Here is a 12,053-nt window from a genome sequence, read left to right on the forward strand (position 1 = left end):
TCGCCGAAGAATTGATGCTTTTGAATTATGGTGCTGGAGGAGACTCTTGAGAGTCCCATGGACTGCAAGAAGATCAAACGTATCCATTCTTAAGGAAATCAGCCCTGAGTGCTCACTGGAAGGACAGCTCGTGAAGCTGAGGCTCCAATACTTTGGCCACCTCATGAGAAGAGAAGACTCCCTGGAAAAGACCCTGATGTTGGGAAAGATGGAGGGCACAAAGAGAAGGGGACGACAGAGGATGAGATGGTTGGATGGTGTTCTTGAAGCTACCAGCATGAGTTTGATCAAACTGCGGGAGGCAGTGGAGGACAGAAGTGCCTGGCGTGCTCTGGTCCATGGGGTCACGAAGAGTCAGACACGACTAAACGACTAAACAACAACAAGCCCGGCTTGTGGGGGAGGGGGAAATCCACTATCTCTTCATTTTTATAATTATTTTGTGGACATAAATTAAGCAACATGTGCTTGGTCAGCTGTCACATTTGTCTTTTAAGTAGTGAATTTACAGTGCCCACATGCTCTGGGGTGATTATTCTCTGGGTGGTTTATAGTATCTAAGCTTTTCTCCCACCCCACCCCACCCCCCACCCTGAATAAATCTAATTTATATGGATTGGCAGCTCAAACAATGTATTTTCTACTCTCAGGAGGCAGCGTATGGTTCACTTTTTGGATTTGCAACTTGAAAAGATGAATTGCTTTGCATAATGTAAATTGGAGGCAGAAGATGCTTTTGACTGCAATGCTGCAAATACAATTAGTGAGATAAATACGGAGCTAAATTCATCTTCTCTGAAAAGAGCTAACCTGATTGGTATGCAAAAGGCACCTTTATTTGCAATCTTGGTGCTTCCTAAAGTAGTTAAGAATGCACAGGGTGGCATTTTGATTTGCAGCTTTAAAGAAGTCTGGGATGAATAAAACATGGAATTAATTGCCAACGAAGAACCTTTGCCAGCCAGCACGAGATCAACAGTGCTGGATGAAAGCTCTAATTGTGATAGACTCCTTTCCAGTCCCAAGGGAAACGATGCCAACACAGGAAAAGGTTAGCTGGGACTTCTCATCATTTGTGGGGGGGAGGGGGGCTGCACCTCCTCTCCCTTCTCAGATTTAAGATATCAGTGCTACATCAGATGCATCTTTTCCTTCTGCTTTCTGATGCACATTTTGACTCAGGATTTGTGGAACTTAGCAAATCAGCATGCAACAGAACAGCATAATGCAGCACAAGGGCCTTTTTGCATTAGAGCTTTCATTGTGATAATTTCAAGGAATGTAATTTTCGCCACCTCCTGAAGAGGTGGGAAATGACTAAGGCTGTGTCGAAATGGCAGAGCATAATGCAAATCGCATTTAGCTCTCAACGGGCTGGATATTTCAGGTTTTATTCCCACTCTGTTTCCCCTACGTTTTCAACATGTTTTCTGTTCCTAGTGCCGTGGTGATGAGATCTCCTCCTAAGAAAGGGGCAAAGTATGATGGAGAATTTAGGGTTTGTTTGCAGCAAGTGACATGGAATGCAACCTCAGCAGCTTGAAGAAGGCAGGATGGGATGGGAATTGCAGCTCCTGATGTGCGGTGAATGATCTGAGCACTGCTGAAAAATTGGGGAAGCGGCAGGAATCAGTTTAACAACAACAACAACAACAAGGCCCATCATAATAAGAATGGAAAAGAACCCCCAAGGTCCTACGACGTGGACAGCCATAGCACAATCCCTCTGTGAAGCACTTCACTCACAGACTCTTTACAGGCTATATGGACATCCCACTTGCTGGATCATCACTTTGTCATGGTGAGTGGGCTTGCATGTTCCTATGACCCTTGTGAGCGAAGCCATTGGGAATCTCGTACTCCCAGCAGGGTCACCCAAGGTGGTAAGGTCAAAGGGAAGGAGCTATACAAAGAATGATTCAAGAAGTCCTCAGTGGCAGAACATACTTGTGAAACATGGACCACTTATAAACGCCATCTCCAGCTCCTCAAAAGATTCCATCAAAGGTGTCTCCGAAAAATTTTACACATCACTTGGGAAGACAGGCGAACTAATATCAGTGTATTGGAAGAAGCAAAGATCACCAGTGTTGAAGCAATGATTCTTCAACATCAACTTTGTTGGGCTGGTCATGTTGTGCGGATGCCTGATGATCGTCTTCGAAAGCAACTACTCTATTCCGAACTTAAAAATGGAAAGCGTAATGCTGGTGGTCAACAAAAGAGGTTTAAAGACTGTCTCAAGGCAAATCTTAAAAAATGTAGTATAAACACTAACAACTGGGAAACAGTGGCCTGCGAGCGCTCCAGTTGGAGAACAGCCTCTACAAAAGGTGTCATGGGCTTTGAAGACACTCAAACTCAGGATACAGGGCAGAAATGTGCTAAGAGGAAGGCATGTTTGGCAAATCCACACCATGATCAACTCCCACCCAGAAACCAATGTCCCCACTGTGGAAGGACATGTGGATCCAGAATTGGCCTCCACAGTCACTTACGGACTCATTGTTAAAACCGTGTTTATGGAAGGCAATCTTACTCGGCTATAAGTGATTGCCAAAGAAGAAGAAGATATGGGCATAGAGGTGACATGGGTGGGGGCAATAGCGGCAGAGTCAACACCAAATGCTCTTGGGTAACTACCAAAGCCCATGTACAGCGGCAGAGCTCACTGCTAATGCTGCCCCAAGAGCCCCCAGATCAGTTGGTTGGGTCTGGCAGCAGCCACCATGTTCAATTTCCCTTGGCTCTCTAATAGAGTTGTGGGAAAACTTAGGATCCCCAGGTGTTGCTGAACTACAACTCCTTGGTCGTTGCACATGCTTGCTGGTGCTGATGAGAGATATAATTCAGAAACACCTGCAAGCCAAAGTTTCCCCACAGATGCTCCAGCATTGGCATCTCTCTGAGGTACTGTGGGCAATTCAAAATGGAAGGCTGGACTGGGCCTCATCAATACAGGAAGGGGATGCATTGACTGGCAGCAGATGTCCAAGGTCTCAGGCCTTTCCCAGCCTTAATGCCTGAAATCTTTTTTTTTTTTTTTTTTTTTTTTTTTGAGGAGAAGATGCTAATCAGGAACTCTGTCATTGAACTCTCCAACTCTTAATCTAACACTTTAATGACAACACCTCACAGGCCTAAAATCTTGGGCTCTCCCCAAAAAGCGAATGGTTGTCTGCTCTAAACTTCTTAATTTATTATTACAAAACATTGTTTGGAAACCTTCATAGAGATTGGGTAACCAATATTTCGCTTTCTGTTTTATAAAACAATGGATGCGTTTTCTTAGCTTGCCTCCCTTGTCGAGAGTGACTGCTGGATAGGAACAGATGGCAGAGGCCTAAAGCTTTCCTGAGGCATTCAAAATGAGTGTGTGTGACTTAAATACCCAAGTAGAGGAAGAGGAAAGTTTTATGATGTTTCTATGAAACCCTGTGAGATCAGCAGAAGTGCCTTGATCACTATATCATGCCTTGGAGATGCCCATCAGACACGGACAGGTCTGCAGGAATGAATAAATGTGGGGAATATGACAGCCAGAGCAGATGGTATTATGAAGACTCAGTGATAGCTCAATACTTTTGTAACCAAAATGAAGGGTGGGACTAGAGGAGAGGATGGAGGTAATGGGCTGCTGTCAAGCATTTCCTGTAAAATGTATGTTAATTTATCTAGGTACTATTGATTTCCGTGTAAATTGCGGATAAAAGGGCTTCTTTATGCATCGTTACAATAACTTGAGGGGAATTTCATGAGCATATAGCAGAGAGAAAAAGAAGACACACAGCTCCAGCTCTGAGGTCCTTCTGGCGGTTCCCTCACTGCAAGAAGTGAGGTTACAGGGAACTAAGCAGAGGGCCTTCTCGGTAGTGGCGCCCGCCCTGTGGAATGCCCTCCCATCAGAAGTCAAAGAAATAAACAACTATCTGACTTTTAGAAGACAACCCTGTATTGGGAAATTTTAAATGTGTAACGTTTTACAATATTTTATGTGCTGTAAACCCAGCCAGATGGGTGGGGTATAAAATTATTATTATTATTATTATTATTATTATTATTATTATTATTATTATTCCAGAAGGAGTAACAAAAGTCAGAGAGGCTTTGAGGGGAGACGTTGACAAAGAGATTTCAGCTGGGAAGACATAAGCTTGGCAGACAGAACAATAGCCCCTCTCCACCCACCCACTATTTTGGGAGTCAGTTTTGGGGGTGCATGGAGGGAGGGAGGGAGGGGGGGAGCCCCACTGCACAAGCAGAAGTCCAAGTCCAAGATTCTCAGCGAGGTTTAAGTGCACATAAGCACCCCTTCTCGGAATGGATGCCATAAGCAAGGCTGCATTCACACATCAGTTTATTCCATTTCCCTGATGTTTCTCGATCTGTTAATTTCCACATTATATTTGAGTTTTCATATGGCATAAAAGCCACTTCCGGAAAACTAATGGAATGTAGTGCATATTTACTGGTAATTTCCATGTTCCTTGGTTCCAAAATCTGTTCGCAGCGCTGGAAAACCTTGAGAGCAAAGTGACAAAATTTGGCATGGGATTGGGGGCATATAGTTATTTTCTGCTGCTTTGGGGGGGGGTCATGCACACACATCCAGAAAAGGCAGGGGAGTAACGACGTTGCCCAATGCCATTCATCGTGTTGCACTGCATCCACCGGTGTGAACGAAATTTAGTGAGACGTGCTGGTATATCCATCCATAACACAACAGGTACTGCAGTGTGAAAGGAACAGCAGAAAATGGAACATTGTAATCAGGAAAACTCACACCACGTTCCCCACGACTGAATGCACCCTAGGACCATTCGCCTCAGAGTTACTTTGATGACAAAGTGTGTCATCATTTTATCTGTGTATTTAAGCAGCGCCGTGCATGCCTTGCTTCAGCTGCACAGATGCTACTGAAAATAAGACTGGGGGTGGAGAGCAGGGGTAGAAGTGAGTTTCCTAATCAGAAATAAATAGCCATACCTTGGCTCTGTGTCCCCATTATAATTAACTGGAATTTGTGACCTTTCACATGCAAATGAAGTCAATGTCTGAAATCGGGCGTCCTTCCTCGGTTTGGCTAGGAGGCTCTGCAAGCGTACTGGGAACCACCCTTAATTGACTGCAATCAATATCCCCTCTTTTTTTGTGTGGTGTGTGCCATGATGGAGACTGGGAGCATCTCCTGTGCCGCATCCTCTTCCAGGCTGCTTAAAAGCAGTGAGGCCAATTTATTTTGATGCTCAGGCAGAGGCACCCAGAAAGCCTTTTAGGAAGATAGTTAATGGACAGCCCAGTGAAAAGAACAGTTGTGTTTCACTTAGCTGCCAGGTCGGGAACATCCTGCTGCAGGCGGGAGGGAGCCAGTGACTGCCACATGTTGCTGCTTAATTTCGCTGTTTTTGCTTTGACTTTGGAACGCTTCAGTGTTGTCTGCTGCATCAAATAATTTCTTTAGGTACCATAGAATCATACAGCTGGGTGGGACGCAACAGCCATCTAGTCCAACCTGCTGCAATGCAGGAATCTCAGCTAAGGCATCCATGACAGATGACCATCCAGCCTCTGCCTAAAAACCTCCAAGGAAGGATTCGTGTTCCATCTTGAGTTTGTCACTTTCCCCGCTAGTGAAGCTGCAGCACTGTGGTCAAAAGCAATTGCGTGTCGAGGTCTTCCAATCCACCCCCAAATGATTCACACTTCACACATAATTTTTGTTTAAGGTTTTTGGCATAATTTTGGCCACAACTTTATTAAAATACATAAATTAGGCATTGGTTATGACTATCTATCCCCACACCTAGGGACAGAACTGACTTCCGGATTCCAGTGAAAGCCAGTAAGGGAAAACAATATTGGGGAGAGCATGGAGCCAGGCACCAGACCCTCACCCCCCCCCCATGCTCCCTGGGGCTTCCACAGCCCTAAGCCCCCTTCAGGGGTACGGACGAAAGAATGGCAAGCCCCTGGATTCCTTTAATTGAATTGCCTTTCCGCAGCAGCATTGGAGGGGCAGGCATTGCCAATCCATACCCCTCCACCAACCAATTTTTTAACCAATGCCTAACCGCAACCTTACAAGTTGTGACGATTTGCTACGCAGTAGGCAAAAACCAAATGGCACCGGCCAATCAGCCATTTGGACAAAATTCCTACCAGGCCCCTGCCCCAAAAGCAGGCGACCCCATGACAGGCATAGCAAGGTCAACCAAGATTCCTAAAATTAGGGAGGGTGGGCGGGTGATCCGATGCACACAGCAAAAGTGCCTAGTCAGAGCTGGGTGACTTCATTTTATAACCTTTGGTCCAACCCCCTAAATGGCAACACCAAAATTTGCCCAACAACCCAACCGCCCAATCACTGTGGATGGTCATCCAAACTAACCAGCCCAGCAACAGAGGGGTGGCCTTCCAGACCCCACCGCAACACGTGCTCTCTATTAATGAGAACATGCTTTAATGTGAGATCCTCCAAACTATTGCTCCCCACAACTAGGATCCTGTCCAAGTCTAAATGCAGCATTACAGCTGACTAGAAACTCATTGGAAATGTACCCCTTGTGGGTCTTCAGTGACTGCGCGGCCCTCTTAAGCTGAAGATTTTAATGTGACAGTTGGAAGAGTACAACATAAGGAGGAATCTGAAGAATCTGAAGATATTTGAAGAAGTGTGCGTGCACACGAAAGCTCATACCAAGAACTAACTTAGTTGGTCTTTAAGGTGCTACTGGAAGGGGAAAAAATTTTGTTTTGTTTTGACTATGGCAGACCAACACAGCTACCTATCTGTAACTGGAACATAAGGAGGGACATTCATTCATTTGTAAGTGCACTTTCCCTTGCATATCCTAACAGCAAAAAGTCTGTGTTGCCAATGTTGTTGTTTTAAAAGGTGTGTGTGTGTGTTGTTGTTGTGCTAGGGCAGCCATGCACTTGATCTGCCTGACCTGCAGAAATTTAGGTGCTGCTCCCCCAGCAAAATACAGAGTGTCTGGCGGTGACCAAGAATTTTGTTTGTTCTAATGATCGGAAAGGATATTAACAGAGTCAGAAGCAATTTTCTTTTCCATCCCTTCAGATGTACCTGATTTGTCTTGGCAGGTCTGCTCTTTGCTTGGCTCCCGTTAGAAGCTTTTTGTTTCCTATCTGAACGGTCATCTCCATTAAATTTTAATGCGAAAGCCTATCGTATATAAGGCCTTGATGAGCTGACATTCAGGATAAGGTCACCCTCTGCTCGGATAACTCTGAGACTTGTGTGGAGAATTACATTTTTGCCACAACAATGGCAACCTCAGTGTGGCTCATTTTAAGGGTCGAGTGGGAACTAGGAAATCATCTCTTCTTTTCTCAGAAAGCCTGGACAGCTCCTCCTTTGCTCTGAGAGAGAGAGAGAGAGAGAGAGAGAGAGAGAGAGAGAGAGAGAGAGAACCCAATTCCTCCTCCTAATATATTTGTCTTGGAACCTTTGCAACCATCTGCGCACCTACTGTGAGTGCCAAGCTGATCTCTGAGGTGGCTTGAGCTAACTAGTGATTTGAAGCCGGGGATTACTTTGGCTCACAGCTTCCTCAGAGCTTTATTCTTTAATTTGTTATCTGCCCAGATGCTCACCTTTCACTCTAAGCAGCAGAAAAAGGAATTGAAATAACTAACATGTATGCTGCTTTTAGTCCTGAGCAGCCAAGGGTCTGACTGTGCAGTGTCCAAAGCTCTCTGCTTCTCAGCCGCATTCTGAAAAGAATCAAACTTGGCCAGAAAGCAACCCCTACTCTTTATATCTTAAAAGATGTTGAACATGTTGCCCTACACAGTCAAGGCAATAAACAACTATTTTACTTCTAAAAGACAACTGAAGGCGGCCCAGTTTAGGGAAGTTTTTAATGTCTGATGCTGTATTGTTTTTAATATTTGGTTGGAAGCCGCCCAGAGTGGCTGGGGAAGCCCAGCCAGATGGGTGGGGTATAAATAAGTTGTTGTTGTTGTTGTTATTTGGTTTGAATTGATATCGGGTAATAAAGTTCAGTTGCCATTTGGGGGTTGATGTCCACTCATATATACAAATCATCATTTTTGCTACAATCAGTAAGCTCTGAAATGCTTACTGTGAAACCACTCTTTATGTACTTTTCTGTCTTAATTCATATCCGTGAAACCCTGTGCTATAATAATAATAATAATAATAATAATAATAATAATAATAATAATAATAATTTATTATTTATACCCCGCCTATCTGGCTGGGCCTCCCCGGCCACTCTGGGCGGCTTCCATAAAAACCAAAAATACAATAAAATATCACACGTTAAAAACTTCCCTGAACAGGGCTGCCTTAAGATGTCTTCTGAATGTCAGGTAGTTGTTTATCGCTTTGACATCTGCTGGAAGGGCGTTCCACAGGGCGGGCGCCACTACCGAGAAGGCCCTCTGCCTGGTTCCCTGTAGCTTTGCTTCTCGCAATGAGGGAACCGCCAGAAGGCCCTCAGCGCTGGACCTCAGCGTCCGGGCAGAATGATGGGGGTGGAGACGCTCCTTCAGGTATACTGGACCGAGGCCGTTTAGGGCTTTAAAGGTCAGCACCAACACTTTGAATTGTGCTCGGAAACGTACTGGGAATGCTAAATAGCATTCCTACACAGTCAAACCAGGAATTCTCTAAATGTATTGGCTATCCCATATAGAGATGGGAAGGCTGGGAAAAAACCGGGGGGAATGGGGGGGCAGTTTTTCACCTCCCCCCCCCAAAGTCATTTTTCCCCGGAAAAAAAGTGTGTGGAATATTCTAACTGTTTTTTCCCATTTTTTTCTGGGGAAAAATGCTTTAGAAAAAACGGGGGGCTGTGTTTTTTCCCAATTTTTCCAGGTTTTTCCCCGGTTTCCCATCTCTAATTCCATAGGCCAGACAAATAAATGAATTTAAGATAGTAGTGGTAATCTGAAATAATTTATGGCAAAAGATTTACTGGAACTTTGATCAACTCACAGAGCATGCATCTTCTTTGGCATCATTAACCATGCTCATTTTTATTTATAACTGTATGAGCGAGTGTCCCACATGCAGAAATGTAATATCATGAAAAATCTGCTCCTTTGCCTTTAATCCCCCCCAAGAAACCCCCTCTTGTTTTTGCCAAACTGTCAGTGATTCCCTTTTCCGTGTCTCCTCTGTGTGGACTTGACAGGTGACATAAGTATTGACCTGGAAGCTATTTTCTAATTGAGGCTTCACATTTCTCATCCTTCAGCATTTCATTCTGAAATCCTTTTTTTATTTTACTGGGCTCATCTTCTCGGAAGCGGCACAGCTGCACAAATTACATGAATGCAATGAAAACACATCTGTGGGGAAATCTTGCCGAAAGGATGCGCACGGAGTAAGCTTTAAAGCATGTATGGCGGTGGAATGTGACACAGAAGTGGAATGATAATTAAGGATTCCTAGCAACCCCTGGACGTATTGATTCAAGAGTAATGGAAACAAAATGGGAAACAGCAGCACTGGCTGCCATCCACTTTCCCCATTTCTTAATGTTTTCAGACTAATTCTGAAAATGCATTCTTCCTGCTGATTAGTCACCCAAACCGAGACATGAAAATTAAGGCCTCAGTATGCTCACCCCCTTTGTCTACTAATTTATTTTCAGTTTGATTGCACTGGGGAAGAAGGTAGCCTCCATCTTTTAATAGAACTTAGGAATGCATGAGCATCCCTTGTTTGCACTGGAAGGGGACAGAGCTGTGCACACATTCCAAGCAACCAGAAATCTCTCAAAGGTGCTTCAGAAGCAGCTCAAGCTCCTACCTCTACTTCCCTCTTCCCCTTCCGAAATGTATGGTCTGCACTATTTAAAACAGTTTCATAGCACTTCATAGCACTTCCCCCGCAATAATCCTGGAGAGTGTAGGTTTTGTTAAGGGTGCTGAGAGCTGTTAGGGCACCCTCTATTTTGCTCACAGAGCTACAATTTTCAGAGTTCCCTGGGAAGCTAAAAGGTAAAGGTAAAGGACCCCTGGATGGTTAAGTCCAATCAAAGGCGACTATGTGGTTACGGTGCTTGTCTTGCTTTCAGGCCGAGGAAGCCATTGTTTGTCCACAGACAGCTTTCCGGGTCATGTGGCCAGCATGACTAAATCGCTACTGGCGCAACGGAACACCATGACGGAATCCAGAGCGCACAGAAACGCCATTTACCTTCCCGCCACAGCAGTACCTATTTATCTACTTGCACTGGTGTGCTTTCGAACTGCTAGGTTGGCAGGAGCTGGGACAGAGCAACGGGAGCTCACCCCGTTGCGGAGATTTGAACCGCCAACCTTCTGATCAGCAAGCCCAAGAGGCTCAGTGGTTTAGATCACAGTGCCACCCGCATCAAGGGTTCACTGTCAAACTGCAGCTCTGTGAGGGGAATAAGAATCTCCAACTAACTGCAGTTCATAGAAAGTCTTCCTTCAGAGTTCTTATCCAGAGGGTTCTTCAGCTCCTAAGCACCTTATGTATGTATTTTTGTGTTTTTTATATTGTAATCTGCCCTGTGTTCTTCAGATAAAGGGCTGTATAGAAATTAAAATCATCATCATCATCATCATCATCTTACCTTCGACACCACGTGGTTCCCAGGGATAACAATAGACATGTCAGGGAGCTTACCAGCATTGCTGAAGGGCGGGTGCTACCACTTTAACTGAGAGCAGATGTCCTGTTGGTTGCAATACCAAGGCCACACACGTCCTTGCAGTAGCTTTTCAGTCCTTATTAAGTTGATATCCAGGGTTGGAGCAACATCTAAGACCACATCCACAATTAAAACACATCCCTCACCTCCAAATCCTGGCAACTATGGTTTATCACAGATGTTGGGTATTGTAGCTCTGTAAACTATGGTTCCCAAATATTAGAGGGTGGGGAACCATGTGCTTTACATGTGTTTCCATGTGCTTTAAGCATATGGTGTACATTGATTGCATGGTGTGTAAGTACATGACTGGTTCCCTGTTTGGTTTCATGTTTTCACTTCTTAACTCCTTGCTGCCTCACACTTCCCTACCTATGGATCTGCTGTTTTTGGGACTGAGGGAGGCCCTAAGAGACTGATGGCCCCAGAGACTGGAGTCGCAGCCACACCATCCATTGGAAGGACCTTCGTACCACTTTAACAGCCATGGCTTCCCACCCCAAATCCTGGAAACTGTAATTTGCTAAGGGTGCTGAGAATTCTAGCTCTCTGAGGGGTCCCCTAACAATTCTCAGCACCTGTAAGAAAGCCGTGACTGTTAGTGTGGCATAAAAGTGCTTTAAATGTATGGCAGACCCACCTGCAGTATCATGCCACAACAATCATTGGAGAGCCAGTGTGGTGTAGTGGTTAAGAGCGGTGGACTCATAATCTGGTGAACCGGGTTCGCGTCTCCGCTCCTCCACATGCAGCTGCTGGGTGACCTTGGGCTAGTCACACTTCTCTGAAGTCTCTCAGCCCCACTCACCTCACAGAGTGTTTGTTGTGGGGGAGGAAGGGAAAGGAGAATGTTAGCCGCTTTGAGACTCCTTCAGGTAGTGATAAAGCAGGATATCAAATCCAAACCCTTCTTCTTGTGCTGAAGAATACTGGGAACTGTAGTTTGTTAAGGGTGCTGAGAGTTAAGAGACCTCAATTCCCCTCAGAGAGCTACAATTTCCAGAGTAATTTCCAGAGTAATTTACAAGAGGGGCCCCCTCTTCCCAGGGAACTCTGGGAATTGTGTGGTGCAGAGGGGAACCAGGGAAGATGGGACCAGAGGTGTACTTAGGCTCCCTTGCGCCCTTGGCAAGGAGCTGAATCGACACCACTGAAGCCGGGAGACCATGGACCAGAAACTCAAGACTTTCACTGAGGAGAGGCCCATGGAGGGCTGCTGCAACAGACCATGTCACCGACCACATTCCTTCGCTGAGGCACCCAGAAGAGCTTGCATGCCTCGCCACTCCAAGCCAGAATGGAGAGGTGGAATTTGGGGGTGGGGTTGGTGGGCCTGGGCCTGCACCCTTAGCAACTTATGGTTACACCCCAGCAATC

Source organism: Podarcis filfolensis, assembly GCF_964270895.1.
Source record: "Podarcis filfolensis genome assembly, chromosome: 6".
In the NCBI taxonomy this organism is placed as follows: Eukaryota; Metazoa; Chordata; class Lepidosauria; order Squamata; family Lacertidae; genus Podarcis; species Podarcis filfolensis.